Genomic DNA, 17548 nt, shown 5'->3' with positions numbered 1-17548 from the left:
ACTCGAACTTCGGAATCGCGATTTACGTCTTGAAGAATAAAGAAATCAAGGATTCTTGCTGCGCCTTGGGAAACTGTACTAGGGTGATGGGTGGGTTCATCTGGCAAGGCAAGACCGTAGCCCAGATCTGCACTTAGAGCTACGATGGCGTTACCTGCGGGATTCGCTCTGGAACACCCCCAGGTGGGGTGGTGGGCGTTGAAGTCGCCACCTATTATTTTCGGAAATTTTCCTTCGACGAGTGATCGGTATTCGGCATAGTTGAATGCAGAAGATTTCCTATACAAGGATGTAATCACGAAGGGACGTTCTTGGATATCGATTTTAATGGAGGTTGTTTCGAAGTTGTTTACTGATAACGATGGAAGGAGCTCGTGTTTGACTCCTTTTCTGACGAGAATGGCGGTTCCACCGCCTCGACCCGGAGTTCTATCGTTTCTGTAGACAAAAAAGTGTTCGAAAGAGAGATGATGCGAAGGTTTCAGGAAAGTTTCCTGGATGAGCACGATGTCGACGTCATAGAATGTCATGACGTCTTCCAATTCCGCTTGCTTTCCGCGTAAGCTATTTGCATTCCATGTCATCAGTATAAGAGATTTCGGAACAGCCATTTTGAAGAGTTTAAGGCTGCTGAAAGTTATAGAGACAGGTAAGTGTTGCCGCTTAGGCGGCGACATTTGGAAAAAGACGAGCAAGTTGGTGAGCCAGGGCGATCACTTGTAGGAAAGCCTGCGGGTCAGTAAACGCCTGCATTGTGGAGTTAAGGTCCCGTGTATTGGTTGGAGCAGGAGTTTGAGTTGGAGCAGGCTGGGTAGCGCTGGCTAATTTTTGGGCTAGCTTCCTGCCACCTTGGTTACTCCATGCAGAACCTTGTGGAGGCCTGGTTTCGGTCGGAATTTTTGGTTTTCTTGGAGCAGGACGGCAGCTGCAACCGCTGAAGTTTGCGGTATGAATTTCACCGCAGTTGCTGCACTTTGGAGGTGCTTCTGGGATTTTGGTACAGGATCTAGTGTCGTGATGCCCGGCACATTTGACGCACCGTGGGGGGGCTCGGCAATATGAGCTGGAGTGCCCGAAAAGCTGGCAGTTGAAGCACTGCACTAGCTGGCCGTTTCCCCTCTGGACCTCGACCTTCACTGTGATGACGCCGAGTTTGGTCATATATATGATCTGTCGCTCTTCGCGAGGGACAACTACCTGAACAATTGGTATTTCTATCCCGGATTTTAATTTCCATCTTTGCACAAATTTGGGATGGAAGCCTTGATCAAAGAGAAGTTCACGTACTGCGTCAATGCAGAGTGATTCTGGGATGTTTTTTATTATTACCCGGAATGCTCTCTCCTCCGGATGACAGAAGAAATGGTAAGGGTAATTCCTTTCCTCGAGCAGGGTAGTGAGTTTACGGTAATTGTCGCTTGTGGCGACGAATAAGAAAATGCCCTCCTTTTTGTTTCGGGTTATAATGTCTATTGATTGTGCCTTAGTAATTCTAATGAGCTCCATGAACCTCTTCTTGTCACAGAGCACTATAGGCGGAATTTTTTCCTTTGGGGGACTTTGAGAAACAGTCGCCGAAACGGTTGGCACTGTTTTTGCTGTGGAGGTTAAGACTTGTTTAGTGGCCTGGCTACTTACCTGCGCAGGCTGGGTTGGTCTTGTGGTAACTTGTTTCGGTACTGGCTGTGGGGCCGTCTTGGTGGTTGGCTTGTTTTGCACTGGTCTGGTGGCAAATTTTGTAATCGAAGGCTGTACGTTAGCCTTGGCTTTCGATTGGGTAGATTTAGTGGCTGGCTTGTCTACCGGATTGGGTTGTGATTTGGGAGCCTGTTTTCCCTTGTTGCCGGCCTTCGGCAGCTGGCTTTCCTGAGGTGGAGTGACGGGCCCTCTTTTCCTTTTTCCCACCAAGGTGAAACCGTCGTCTGAGTCTTCAGTTTGGTCTATGTGTTGTGCCGGTTTAGCTAGTGTCTGGGTCTGGATTTCTATGGCAGCGGGAATCTTTACTTCCATGGCATTTTTTTGATGCTTCATGAATTGTGTTATCGTAGCTGTGAGAGTTTTTATTTCTTCCTTGATCTCTTCGGAAGCCTTTTCGCTCTTTTCCAGCTTTTCCGTCTGTTTGTTCAGGGCGTCTGTTTGGGCTTTTGCGAACGTTTTAAGGTCAGCTATCTGCTTTCGCAGGTCTTCGTTCTGTTTTCTTAATTCTATTATGAGCACTTCTCGGCTGTCTTCTGAAGATGGTCCATTTGATTTTGGAACACTGGTATTATGCTCAGGAGGCGACGTCGGCTCTGACGTACATGACGCCATTGCCTTGTCTGTAAAAACGCCTTTTCGGCGCTTACAGACGCTTTTTTTTTGACGTAGGCACTGGTGAAACGTGATAACGGGTCGACCGTCTTAGGGAAAGTTTCGGGTAATTCTCGGAAGCGCAGGTAGGTTCGGCGGACCGGACACGACCATTCTCTTCGAGAGCTAGCACGGAACTGACAAGAAAATAACAAATATATGGTAAAAGTATTATGAGACGATCTGATAGAAAGAACATTGTTAAAGTGATCTGGTATTATTTTGCATCCAATTTATAAATTGAATTATAAAAGTGTAACAGTGAAATAGAAATGACATTATGATAAGAACAGGAAAGTGAAATTTGTTGTGTATTTAGATGACGAGTATTGAAGCTACAGAGACAAGTGAAAATTGATGCAGAAGTCTAAACGAGAAGTAGGAAAGGTGGATGTGTAGGATATTTTGGATGAATCGAGATCATACAGACGATCAGAGGTATAGGAGGTGCAAGAAGAGCTGCGACCGATTGACGTGATGGCGGGACTTGGTGAATACAGGAGGTGAAAAAATTTAGGAGAGATTATCCGAAGTTTTGTGACAACAGCAGCGCATGGATTAATTTACGTTGATGATGGTGATTATTTGACATTAACAATGAAAAATTAATAATGAAGGCCTATGAAGATGAGTAAATATAAACGTTCTGAACAGTGCAATGTATGTGTAGAGCTCTGATGTAGTCAAGATATTTTTGAAAATGGCCAGATTGACAAACAAGACTTTGAAGTGACTTTGAGAAAGAGAACAATAAAATGCTTTTAAAATTTAAAGGCCAACGCTAGTTTGATGTGAAGTATTTTAATTTGAGTTATTGAATTCTTCAAGATTCATACATACCGTTTATTTACACATACATATTACTTATACATAATATTTATACATTTATACATTTATATGGTGGTGATTATGACCGAGACATGAGAAGACTGGTAGAAATCAACGTTATGAACGATCTTCGTGAAGAAGGAGTGAATTTGGAAATGAAAACTTATGAAGTTTGTGTTTGTTCAGCGAGCGCAATATTAGCGGCATTTAAGAAGCAAGAATTGATAGTTCGAAAATTGAGTACGCGACCTGGAGGTCTAGACAGATGTTATACCATTGTGAGAGCAGTAGTCATTGATGAGCAAGAAGTCAAGACGGATTGGGTAGGACCGAAGGTCATGCGAGTGCAGTAGCTATACGGAGTCAGCATAGACATGGGGTATATGAATGTCTACCCAGAATCGATGAATGCCTTGCAGGTGCAGGCATATCTGTCAATAAGACATTAGTGGTCAAGACAGATGGAATATTTGGTATTTATAAAAGAAAATGTTGAAAATGGCTGATTTTTAAATAAATGCTAAATGGTTTTGATGACATAATTAAGTATTCTACTTTTTATTAGGTTACTGTTAGTACTGAAGTCCGACCGAAGTTTCATAGGTCAGGCTAGACGAATGAGCAAGGTCATGGTTAAGGTTTCGGCAGTATGGTATTATTAGTTGTCTAGAATTTGATTGGAATTTTGAAACAGTTTCCAATGGTTAATTTTTGAGCAATTGTTTTATGCAGTTTTGTTTATTTGTTTTGAATACATAGAGTTTGAATTACATAGAGGGCACCTGATGACTCATTTTCTAATCGAGTCAGTCGTGGTATCGGGACCGGGCGATGGGAATGCTGAGATGTATAAGTTAAATAATTGTATTGTCATTTAACGTTTTTAAAAACTTTTATTTAAGATTTTTACAATATAGATAATTTTGATACAATTTATAAAAATACAAATGCGTAGAGACGTGTGAAAAGAATTGTCGTTTTGCTGGTCCGTTTGCCTTTTTATAATTCTTCGTTCATTCTTGGAATGTTGAGTATTTGTTGTTTTCTATATTGGTACTCTGACATATCAAAAGTTCTCATCAAGGGGAATTCTAAGTTCGTATGGAATCTTAGTATTTGATATTTTCTGTATTTGACATTCTAAAGAAATTCCTATGGTCCTTATCGATTTGGCCATATTACTTACACTTTTTGGATAAAAAGGCCGGCGCCTTCACTGGGAATCATATAGTTCCATACAGTCTCTCGAAGAGTTTCTTGCTGACATAGCTGATAGACGAATGTTGTTGTAATCACCGTTGTAATACCTTATTTGTAATTTTGTTGTATATTATCAAGATAGTGACCATTATAACGCTTCGTTGAATATTGGTATTTTATTTAAAAAGCAATAGAAGTATTTCTTACATGTAAAACACTCTGATGTGTATCACTCTCTTTTGTATCAATTAATAACAGATCGTAGATTATTGGTGTTATTGTTAAATTTAAAAGATTCAAATTCTAAATTATCGAGATTGCGTTTAAAATTAACTAAATGGAATTTTGATATAAATCATATTCCTGCTAAATCAAATAAAGTCGGTGATGCATTACCGCGGATACAAATAAATTAAATCAATCGAGGTTAAAGCTTATACAGATGTTCTTAGAATAAAGACTGATATTGTACTAAGGAATTTCAAGTATTCATATGAATATATATTAGATAACCATAACAAACATATCATTGATTTTTATGATGAGCTAGAGAAAAATTAAACTTATTTTAAAATCATACGGGACACATTTCCTATAATAACTGATTCAGACTTGACTGTGATCGTAATTAAACAACCAATCAAAAGAGCGATCCTAGCAAAGATGAAACCTTACTCTAATGAAAACAGCTGTAAATTATTAACATCTCTTAAATTGCAAGAAAATAAAACCTATTACATAACAATATTTTGAAAAATATAATTTCTATAAGATGTGCAATTTCTATATCCTAAAACAAAGTGCATATATATGTATTATATGCTTACAAAGTATTATATGCATACAAAGTATTATATGCAAAATTATTATTACTACAACGCCGATTAATTAACGAGAAAAAATTATTTTCGATTATCATAATGATTCTATTTATTACTACTTTTCCTATGTACTTGGATTAATTAACAAGCAAGACGAGTGCGAAAAAATACATCAGTATGTATTCTTCAATTATAAAATTATAATTATTTATTAATTATTAACTTATATCTATAGTTTACACTAAATGTATACACTTATATAACTTCGTATGGTTTTGTTCGCTTCAATCTCCTGATATCCTGCGCGATGCCCAGTAGTTGTATTACTTCCACGTTAGTATGATTTAGTAATCTTCTTTCGTGTTTCAAGATGAAATCTTGGATAACTTCACAAATCCATTTGATTTCCAGGTCATCGTGCAGTTACCCGTTGGTTACACAGCGATAGGCATTGGTAATCAATTGAAGAACATTGTTTTGACAGCGTTGTATGACACCCCATAGGTCCAAATTGGTTTTATAATTGTATTATTGATCAATCTCTTTGATTTTAGATCAAGTTGAGATTATCTTCTGACTAACCAGTATAGTTGATTTATTTTGGTTCTAATGTGTTTTGCTTTTTGTCTAACGTGATGTTTCCACTTTAATCTACCGTCAAGATGGATTCCAATGTATTTAGCTGATTCTGCTTGAGGAATCGGGCATCCATTGAGTGATATAATTAAGTTTTTATTACTTCGCCTCAATGCAAAATTAACGTGGACAGATTTGGAGCAGCTATTAAGTTGAATTTTCTAATCTTTCGTCCATTTGTAGATTTTGTTGGCTGCCACTTGCACTTTTTCTATTGCCTAGGCAGAGATCTTTTGCCATAATAATTGCGTCGACAGCAAACCTTCCAAGAAGTGTTTCTTTTGTTGTTGGAATATCAGCAGTGTAGAGCAGATACAAGAGAGGTCCTAAGACGCTACCTTGTGGAACTACAGCTGAGATATTTTTAAATGTCGAGAACACCATTTCATGCGATACTCTAAATTTTCTTCCGAATAAATATGGCTCGAGTAATTTATAATAGTTTCGCGGTAACAATTTGCTCATCTTACAGATTAATGCCAAATGCCAAACCCGATCAAAACCTTATGAGACATCCAGGAATATTGCAGGGCAGTATTTCTTTTCCTCAACTGCTCTTTCAATAGCCGTAGTTACTCTGTGCACTTGATAGATTGTTGAATGGTGATTTCGAAAACCAAACCGGAAATCTGGTATTGTTACCAAATGTTTCACACGTTTAAACATCAGTTTCTCCAATAGCTTTGATATTATAGGTAGTAGCGAAATAGGCCTGTAAGATTCGACTTGTTCTGCAGGTTTGTCAGGTTTTTTAAGCATAATTATTTGTGCTACCTTAAAACAGTCCGGGACATGCTTCAGCCTTAAACAGGCTTTAAATGTATATGTCAACATGATGATTGCTTTTCGTGGCAGTTCTTTCAATAATCCAGGTGAAATATCATCTATACCAGGTGCCTTTTTAGGATTGAGGTTATCAGTTTCAGTGGCAACTTCCAGTGGAGAAATTAGATTTAGATCTACATCGGGTTGATAAACAGGAGATGTATTCATGGTAAATTCTATATCATTAGGTTGAAATATGTTAGCTAAGTATTGTGTGAACAATTCAGCATTTTCATTGACGCGCCGAACCCATTCATTTCGATCATTTTTAATTGGCGGTACTCGAATAATTGGTCTTTTAAATTTTCGAATTGCGTTCCATAGCGAATAATCTTTGTCTGCTTGTGGGCTTATTTCACTTACATACTTTTGAAAGCAATTTTGTTTATATTCTTTCATCTTTTCATTCGTCTGATTACTAATTCTATTAAAATTAGTTTTGTCTGCAGCATTTCTAGTTCTGTGCCATACTCTTCTAGCTTTTCGCCTTTCTTTTATCATTTCTCTAATTTCGAGGGGTATATTACTTCATATTCTGATTTCTCTGTTGCTATTGGGTAGCATCTTTTGCAGCTGACACCGAATTTGTTCAGTTATATTTTTGGTTTGTTGCTCGAGATCATCTATACTTTTAAGTCTTACTTTTAAACTGATTTGTTCCTGCAGTATTAATCTGAATTTGTCCCAGTCAGTATATTTGTTGGTAAGATTAGGCTTTTTTGCTTTTCTTAGGATTGTCGCGCCCAGTGTTAACAATACTGGAGTGTGATCAGATGTTAGATCGCACAAGCTTTCTGTACTAATTTGATTTAATGATATGCCTTTTGTAATGTAGAAATCCAGCAGGTCTGGGACTTTATTACTCTCTGTGGGCCAGTGAGTGGGTTCGCGCCCTGAATGATAATTACAATTTGTAAGGTTAATGGCTTTGAATAATTCGATTCCTTTTCCAGGTGTTGTTATTCCTGAACCCCAAGCTATATGTTTAACATTAAAGTCTCCACCAATAATAAACCTTGAGCATAATTTTTAAAAGATATGTTGTTGTGTCATTTTATGTCTTGGTGGACAATATATAGCGCCAATATTTATTTCAGCCCCGTTTTATTAAAGCTGTTCCGCCTCGAGCCCATTCATTGGGGTGTAGGGTCCAGTAAGCAGTTCCGTGCTAGCTCTCGAAGAGAACGGTCGTGTCCGGTCCGCCGAACCTACCTGCGCTTCCGAGAATTACCCGAAACTTTCTCAAAGACGGTCGATACGTTATCACGTTTCCACCAGTGCCTACTTCAAAAAAAAAGCGTCTGTAAGCGCCGAAAAGGCGCATTTACAGACAAAGTTTAACGTTTGTAATCGCCGGAAAGCGTTTTACAAGCGGGGCAATGGCGTCCCGCACACCAGAGCCAGCACCGCCTTCAGAAAGTTGCCGTCCAACAACGGACAAATGTGCCGATGATAGCCCTGACGATGCCCGGATGAGAGGACCTGAACTCATCGACTACCTAAAAAATGAAAACGCAGAGCTCAAAATTGAGGTTACACAACTGCGAATATTGCTAACAAAGCAAGGAGACGAGCTCTCCGCAATGCGGATGATGCTGCAAGACGCCCTTACTAAACCCACCCCGGCGCAGTTAGTACATCAACCTCAAGAGACACCAAATGAAATCACATCTCAACCGCTAGAAAATGAAGATCCGGATGATGGATTCACCGTGGTGGGAAAGAGGAAGAGGGGCCCCATCACCCCACCACAACCAAGTCAGCTGTCGAAGGCCGTCGATAAGGCTAGACATGCAGCTGCAACCAAGCCGGCTGCCAAGCCGTCTACCCAACCCATCCAGCAGAGAGTCAAGGCCAACTCGCAACCATCAACCTCCAGAAATGCCGTCAGATCAGCGTCTACCAAGCCGCTAACTAAAACAGATACCCAGCCAACACTCAAACCAGCGGCCGTCAAGACGACCCAGCCAATTCAGGTAAGTAGCCAGGCTATTAGTTCACTAAATACATCGCCTCAAGCTACCACAGTTCCAAACACTTCGGGAACATTCACACAATCTCCAACATCACTACCTATGCCAACTCTTTCGGCGAACCCAAATCTAACCACCGCTCCAAGAAAGGAAAAAATCCCACCCATTGTTCTTCGTGACACGAAAAAATATTCAGAAATCCTTGGAATTGCGAAAGATAATTCAATAGAAATTACTGCAACTTTAAGCCGAAAGGACGGAACTCGCTTATTTGTACCAACTTCGAACGATTTCCGCAAACTGACCAAGCTTCTTGAAGACCGGAAATACGCATTTCACTCCTTCTGTCCTTCTTCTGAAAGGGCAATACGAGTCATCATCCGCAACATCCCAACGATTGTAACGGTTGACGAAGCCAAAGAACACCTTATTTCGCAAGGTTTCCACATAAAATCTCTTCAAAGGTGGAAACTTAAATCAAACGAAGACCTTCCCATAATCCAGGTCGTTGTTCCTAACGAAGAAAGGAACATCATTAATCTCACCAAAATAGGCCTGTCAATCGTGAAAGTCGAACTCCAGCGAGGCAACGGCCAGCCTGTGCAGTGCTACAACTGCCAGCTGTTTGGCCATTCCAGCTCTCGTTGTACAACGCCTCCCCGGTGTGTCAAATGCGCCGGACACCATGAAACCCGTTTGTGCACCAAGGTACGCGATGAGCCACCTAAATGCAGCAATTGTGGAGACCCACACACAGCCAATTACACAGGCTGTAGCTGTCGACCTGCTCCCAGGAATCTTAGGCCAACCCAATCTAGACAAGCCGCCGGCAACACAAACTCTGCGTGGACCAACCAGGGAGGAAGGAGGTTAGCACAAAAGCTGGCCTCCTCCAACCAGGCGGCTCCCGCCAATATCCCAGCTCCTGCCCCAATGCAACCTTCTGCACTGCCAGCGGGTCTTCCAACTACATTCACACTGCAGCAGATGCTCAGCATCCTGCAGTTCATTCAATCCCAACAATTATTTCCCAATGTAGCCGCCTAAGCGGCAACCCCCCTTTCTCATCTAGCTTCCAGCAGTTGTTTACTCGTCAAAATGGCTGCTTCCAAAGTTCTTAAAATCATGTCGTGGAATGCCAACAGCTTACGCGATAAAAAAGTGGAGCTGGAACTCGTTCTTTCGTCTTCAGACATCGATATAGCACTTATCCAAGAGACTCTCCTAAAACCCTCTCATCGTTTTTCCCTTCTAAACTACACGGTTTACAGGAATGACCGTATCCCAAATCGCGGTGGCGGAACTGCTATACTAGTCAAAAAAGGAATTAAACACAACCTTCTGCCTTCAATTGTATCGTCACCAAATATCGAGTCCACCTCTATCCAGGTGGAAACTCAGGATCATCCAATCGTGATCACCTCTCTGTACAGGAAATGCTCCACACATGACTCATCTGCCTTCAAAACGCTCTTTGACGGCCCAACCTCAAAAATAAACGGTGGAGACTTCAACGCTCACCATCCCATGTGGGATTGCGAGCGCGCAAATCGAGCAGGCAACGACATCGCAGCACTGAGTGCAAACTTAGGGCTTGGTCTCGCCCTGCCGGATGAGCCTACCCATCACCCCGCTATTGGACAACGGGGCACTCCACGCATTCTGGATTTTTTCATTCTCCAGAACATCAATCGTCCTTCTGATGTACAAGTTCTCGACGAGTTACATTCGGACCATCGTCCGATTATATTAACTCTCGGGGATTGCTGTGCAATCGAAATTCCTCGCTTCAAGGCCAGAAAGAAAACCGACTGGAAGAGATATCAGGAAATTCTTTTGGAATCCGGTCCAATCCCGAAGATTGATCGACCTGACCAACTCGAGCGTGCCGTGTCGAAGATAACACGAGATATCCAGTACGCCTATCACAATTCATCATTCGAAGTTCCATCTTATTCAAACTCTCAAAGTGAGCCAGTTCCTGAAGGCATCAAGTCACAGATCCGACTCAAAAATCGTCTCTATCGTAGAGCTCGTGCCACCCTCAACTCGGCAGACAAAAGGAAGGCCAACAGAGTAAAACGAGAAGTGAAGGAATCCATTAAAGCCTGGCGATCCGAGAAATGGAACTCATTTCTAGCGGACCAAAGACTGGATGGCCCCGCATCTTTCTGGCGACTCTCTAAAAGCCTCGTGGGGAAGGCGCAAAACGTCATACCCCCCTTAAAGTCAGCGGAGACAGGAACTTTTGCAGTCACCGACCGCGAAAAGGCCGAGCTCCTCGCTAAAACCTATGAGGCTCAAATGGAACGCCTCCCTCCTGCTACAAATATAAACGCTGCTGACAACGATGAAATCATTAGGAATTCCAACTCCGTTCGTTCGCAAGTGCCTCCGAGTTATCTCTTAAACCATCTAGTCACTCCTAAAATACTCACTCAAATGATCAGCAAGATTCGGAATAAGAAGGCCCCGGGTTTCGATAATATTTCGATAGCCCAACTAAAAAATCTTCCCCACAAGCAGCTCGCCGAACTAAGTAATATCATCAACGCCATTCTGAGGCTGCAACACTTTCCGTCCACATGGAAACATGTATTCATCGCAGTTATCCCCAAAAAAGGAGCTAAGTCATCACCTTCTGACTACAGACCTATCAGCCTACTAAGTTCCATTTCCAAGCTGGCTGAAAGAGCAATTCTTTATGCTCTCAATGATTTTACGAAGACAAACAATATCATTCCAGATGAGCAATTCAGGTTCCGCGCTAAACATTCAGCCGTTCATCAGGCCCATCGGCTGGCCGCAAAAATCAACTGTGCTTTTAACCGACGTGAAAGACTTGGAGCGGTCTTCTTGGACCTAACCAAAGCCTTTGACAAGGTTTGGCACGAAGGCTTAGTGGCGAAATGCATTCGATTAGGTCTACCTGATGACCTAACAGCTCTTATCAAATCATTTCTGTCAGGACGATCGTTCCAGGTGAAGATTAAAGATATTCTCTCTAGCCGGAAAACCATCGACGCAGGAGTTCCACAAGGCTCCCCACTGGCACCCGCTCTATTTAATATCTTTCTTTCAGATATCCCTAGGAGACCACAAGTTGAGGCTGCTTTTTACGCAGACGACACTGCTTACTTTGCTTCTTCAAGAGTAGCACCGCCCATCCGAAGCAGACTCCAAAAACAACTCGATGAGACGGTCCAGTGGTTACATTTCTGGAGGTTACAGGTCAACCCACAGAAAACCCAGGCCATCTTCTTCCACAAGAAGCGTTTTGCACCGAGCATTTCGCGTCTTAAAATCGAGAACGCCGAAATCCCATGGTCAGAAGAAGCCACCTATCTCGGTCTTGTCTTCGATCGCAAATTTAGGTGGAACTCCCACATTCAAAAGTCCCTCCATAAAGGTCAAGGTATTGTTAATTTGCTGTTCCCGCTTATCAACAGAGCCAGCAGGCTTCCTCTATCTATAAAATCTCTCCTGTACAAGATGCTGGTTCGATCAGTCGTTCTATACGGCTCCAGTGTCTATCTAAAATACGTCTCCCCTAACCAGGTGGAACGTCTCCAAGTGTTTCAAAACAAAAGAATTATCTTTTGTTTTGAATATTATTATTATATATATATTATTAAGGAGAATTATCAATGTCCCATGGTTCGTCAGGAACAATCAAATTCATAGAGAAACAGACGTCCCCCAAGTTCACGATTTTATATCCGAGGTTTATTCGAGATATTTCTCCACTCTTCATCTCTCGGACAATAGATGTATTACCGAGCTGGCCGATATTTTAGGCCAATAACTCATTCGGCTCTTCGTAGCCTTATTCTATCACAGCCGACACTACCCCGTCGTGCTCTAACTCCTAATTGTCTCGACCTTCTTCGGCGAGCGATTAACTCATGTACCGCAAGCTGCGTGGTGTGATAACGACGCCACGTCCTTGCCTGGCCCTTGTGCCTCTTAACGGTGTTACCGGTAACGGGCACCCTCCTTACTAACAGTAAGAAGTATCAGTTAGGGTCATTGGATCAGCTGATAGGGTGGGGTTTAGTGGGTAGCCCAGAGGCAGCCTCCACATAACCAGTCCAACTCGCTTATTCTTGCAGGTCTTCCCGACCAGGTATCCATAACAGGATTCCCCTACCCGATTCCAGGCCAAAAAAAAAGGGTCCAGTAAGCATCATAACCCCGTATTTTAATGTAGTTTTTTTTAGAAAAATGTTGGGTTTTTCTATTTTCAACAGTAGTTTGCTGTAATTTTCTTTGGCTGGAGTTCTTTTTTTTTAATATACTGTACATCCTTTATAATTGGCAGGGTGACCTTTTTCATTGCACAACACGCATGTCGCTACACTATTGCGTTGTTTTCTGCACTGAGTTGTATGATGTTTACCGGCACATTTCACACATCTTGGTTCCCTACTGCAAAAATGTTTAGTGTGTCCAAGATTTTGACAGTTTGTGCATTGTGGTATATTATTATTTTTCTTCGGAGGTACCACTTTTATCCTACAATCTAGTAAATAATTTATGTCATATATATTTTTATTATTTTCGTTTTGTGTCATGTCTACGTAGAACAACGGAAAAGTTTTAGTTGTCTTTTTCGCTATAGGAGTGACGGTCACTACTTCGTGCCCGCAAGCCCGTAATTCCGATTTAATATCGTCCTGATTTGTTGTGGACGGTAATCCTCTAATGACTACTCTATACCACTTATCACTTTTTAACTGATAAGTGTGGTATTCGAGTTTATTGAATGAATTGTCTTTCTTCATCTCAATGAGATGCTTTTTTACATTCCCGTAGTCGGTTTCATTGCTAAGGGTTACGTTAATATCATCGTTAGACAAAGCTTTAAACTATACTCGGACAGGGGCTACTCCCTTTATTTGTGATCTAAATAAATTAAAATTGCCAAAATTGCTTACCTTGATCGGAAGGGGCAGAGCGATTTTGTCTTCTTACTTCTTTTTTTTCATATTTATAGCACTTTTTGCGATTGGCGAAGGCATCATCTCAGACTTCTTCCTCTTTTTATCCTTCTTGTTTGTTACTTCGGTCCAGTCAGACTGTTCCCCTACCTCTAATGCTAGTTCGTCTTCATCAGTGTAGTTGTCTTCTGCATAATTAATATGCCTTTTTGGTGTATCTTGCATGTGACCTTGCAGTTGCAAACGGTAGCAGCCATATCCTTAGAAAATTGCAACAGTTGTTGGTTCAGATGCTCATTATTCGTTCTTAATTCTTTGTTTTCTTTCAATAATATATTCAAATCCATGTTGTTGTCCATCATGTTGTACTGTTATAATTAAATGTTTTTTTCACTAATTTTCACTTTTTCACCTTTTTGGGAAACGTAGAGCGTCTTTTGTTTGAGAGCACGTATTTCCTTCACTTTGGGTTGGCCGTTTCATCGTATCCCGTACCTTGGAGTTCTTTGAAACCGTTAACCGAAGTTGACCGTAAAAAATATATAGATGTAATTTTATTTGATATTTACGGGGACTCGTTTTCGGGAATGAAAAAACACGTCTTGACTCTATGAAGGTCGGGACCGAACTGCCGTTCAAGGAAGTAACAAGATATATACACATTGCTCAGCTACTACTAAATTAAGATAAAGAGGTGAAGAATGTGAAGTAGAATTCACCAAAACACATTTTGGACATGAAAATACCTTAAAACCCTACAAAATTTGAAAACAAATAGAGAAGAAATTGCAACCCAATTAACAGCCAAAATACAATTTAATGTGATATCTCGGATGATTGATATAAGAGACAATGTAGATATTACTAATGTAAGTAGGATAGATTTAGTGACTCAAAAATTTACAAAACATACAAGCAGTTTATAATCTCAAAACCACAGCTATTAGAGATGAATATAATGCCATAAGTGTTGACGCATGGGTAAATGAGGTAAAGGATACAGGATGTATACTGTTATATAAGCCACAAGATGAATATTTGGACATCTACCCCAATTTGAAAGATGGTACATTTGCAGTTATTGACCAATGTTACCACAATCTTAATAATGTCCATAAAACTTAGACCCTTAAGGAATAGCTCAGAGAAAATCGATAAAAAGAATGTAACCATAAAACAGAGTAAGTACAAATACTGAGTATAATCATGGCTATGAAACTAACAATGTGTGGTTGTCTGATTCATTTGCAGTTATTGACAATTGTTAGCCAAGTAAATGCCCATACTGGTGGATTGGACCAACAAGGGGACACCACGTTAAGAAAATGCGCCTAGAACTCTACCCCATAGGTGGTGTGGAAGAGAGATCATTTAAATATTATAATTTATTATGAATTATATATTCATAATAACATGACATTCTACTGTTGTGACTTTTTATTGAAATAAATTATGTTTATTGTAATAGTGTTGTTTTGTATTTTCACTAATTTCATAAGTAATTTGTAATAAGTAGAAATTTTGAAAACAATATGTATTAGTTTACCTAGTGTATTTAAAAATTATTGTTATTTTATTAAAATAATATTCAGTCATCGCAGAAATGTCAAATTTCATTTAAGAAATCCAATTAATAAAAATCCCAAATATATTTTAAGATGATTGTTGAAATAGTACTAGATAAGGGTACGCTTTTGGCCATAATATTCAATTTATTTTATCAGGGCCATTTTAATACGAAATTGACCTTACAATATTTATATTGCAAATAAATCAAGAGTTTTGAACGTGTAGTTATGCAGATATTAAATATTTTTTATACTTTTGAAATGGATAAATAGTTTGAACTTAGAGGTAAATATCATTTCCTTATAACGTCAGCATTACTGATTGTATGCCACCCGAACGTATTCTTTCCGTGGCGGTGATGATAAAAGCATCAAAAGAAAATTGTAAATTAAACTTATAAATAGGTGCTGACGGTGCAGACTTCCCTTAATCTGGTCCACAAAGAAGGAACCATTCAGAGCGTAATCTTAAAATGGAGATGCGGCTCCGTCAGACAGATGGATTAGGTGTCGTTCCCTACATATATAGGAATAATTAATCACCGGCAGGCCTTTTGTCGGATCTGATATATTGATTGTATTGACTAAATGGTTGTTCTCACGAAGAAACGTTTGCAGGTCTTGGATAATAGATGGATTGTGCGTTGAAAATAAATGTGTATATAAATAAACTATTAAAATAAAAATATTTAAATAAAATTAGATAACTATTTATCAAACTATAGTCATACCGAAGAACTATCCGTCAAACCGTCGATACAAGGGTGTAAACTTAACTAACCAAAATTTACCCCGTCTAGCACCCTATCCCGTACCAAAGCCTTTTGAAAAATGTTCACACTTGGCTAATATAAACAGACCTCATATCTAGGATGAAATATGATTGCCCACCGCGGGAAACGCAAAATATCCCTACTACGAATTTAATTTTAAGTTAACAATACACTTTTTTTGTATAGCACATTAAAAGTGGCCACGAAATTTCCCTGCACTATATGAGTACACCAAGCAACGTTATTTGGAAGCAACTATTATGATTTTCAGTATTGGGTAAGAAATGAGTTATTTCGCATATAGAAACTATAATACAATTAGACATAAATCCGAAAATTGTTATTAAACATTTAAAATTCAAGTCGGTCTCAACGATTCTTTAAATGAAGAAAATGAAGAAATAAAATCGAGGAAATTGCAATAGAGCTAGATCAAATTTTAACCCCCAAAACTTTATGGTAAATGAATATTCATAGACGGCATTACAATCTTTCATATAAGTAGTCAATCGCTATATACCTTATATAGGTAATATATACCTTATATTAGCTTAAATATAAAATTATTTGTGAATTAGGGAGCTTCTATATTTTTAATTCTTCTTTTTTTATTGTAAACTAACTAAAGAAAACTTTAATATATTTGGAATAAACGCAACCTATATTAGACTCTCTCTTAGCATAAATCTTAATGTTTTCACAAATGCTCTTTTGATGGTATTTAGATTTTCTTAGAGTAACGAATGTATTTTAGATTTTGAATTCTCATCGCTTATAAACGGAGAAAGCTATCAACTATTTTCAATCAAAGACAATCCTCATTCAGATAGTCATCAATTCATTAGTAAAGACACAAAAAAACAAATTATACGAAACAAATTTTTAACAAAATATGTAGATTTATTGATGATGATTTACAAAATAAAATTAAAAATGTACGTATAGAATGTTTTAGATAAAGATGAATTTTTAACTTTCAGTTGTAAAATAAAATATCACAAATTCGGAAAATCCCATAATTACAAAAACAATGGATACTATTATGACCAAAAACAAGAAGATAAAAATTAATTTCAAATATATTTGATTAGATAATCATAGAATATCGTCATGGAATTCTCCAATTAGGGTAGTGCCGAAAATACTTGACCAACTAACAAAATGGAATCCATGGTAGATTTCGTATACCAAGAAATGAAAATGAATTAAAATAAAATTATTTATAGGTCTTTTTCAATATTAAATTATTTAATTTTATTAATTTAATTTAATTATTTATTAAAAATTTGATGAAATTGTGAAACGTCGGATAATATTTTAATGTATCCTAACTTTGATAAATAATTCATATCAACAAAAGATGTTTGAAACTTGTGTAGTTTTTTTCGACTTGAGGGATAATGATAAAATGGAATGACCGAAAGCTTCTCGAATATTAACAAACCCGGAAATAAAATACTCAATAGCCGAAATAGGATAATTGGCAATTGTTTGGAACACAAATCATTTTAGACCTTATCTTTTTGGAGTTAATTAGCCACCGATCACAGACCAGAAATAATCAAAATCTTGAAATATAAAAAGACATGTTAATAAACTATTTTTAAAATCATTATTTTAGTTACAATCACACAG

The sequence above is a fragment of the Rhynchophorus ferrugineus genome, unplaced genomic scaffold (assembly GCF_030347505.1).
Source record: "Rhynchophorus ferrugineus isolate W39M unplaced genomic scaffold, kcgeb_rfMv2 rfM2, whole genome shotgun sequence".
Classification (NCBI taxonomy): domain Eukaryota; kingdom Metazoa; phylum Arthropoda; class Insecta; order Coleoptera; family Curculionidae; genus Rhynchophorus; species Rhynchophorus ferrugineus.
Note: the sequence above shows the minus strand (reverse complement) of the source record.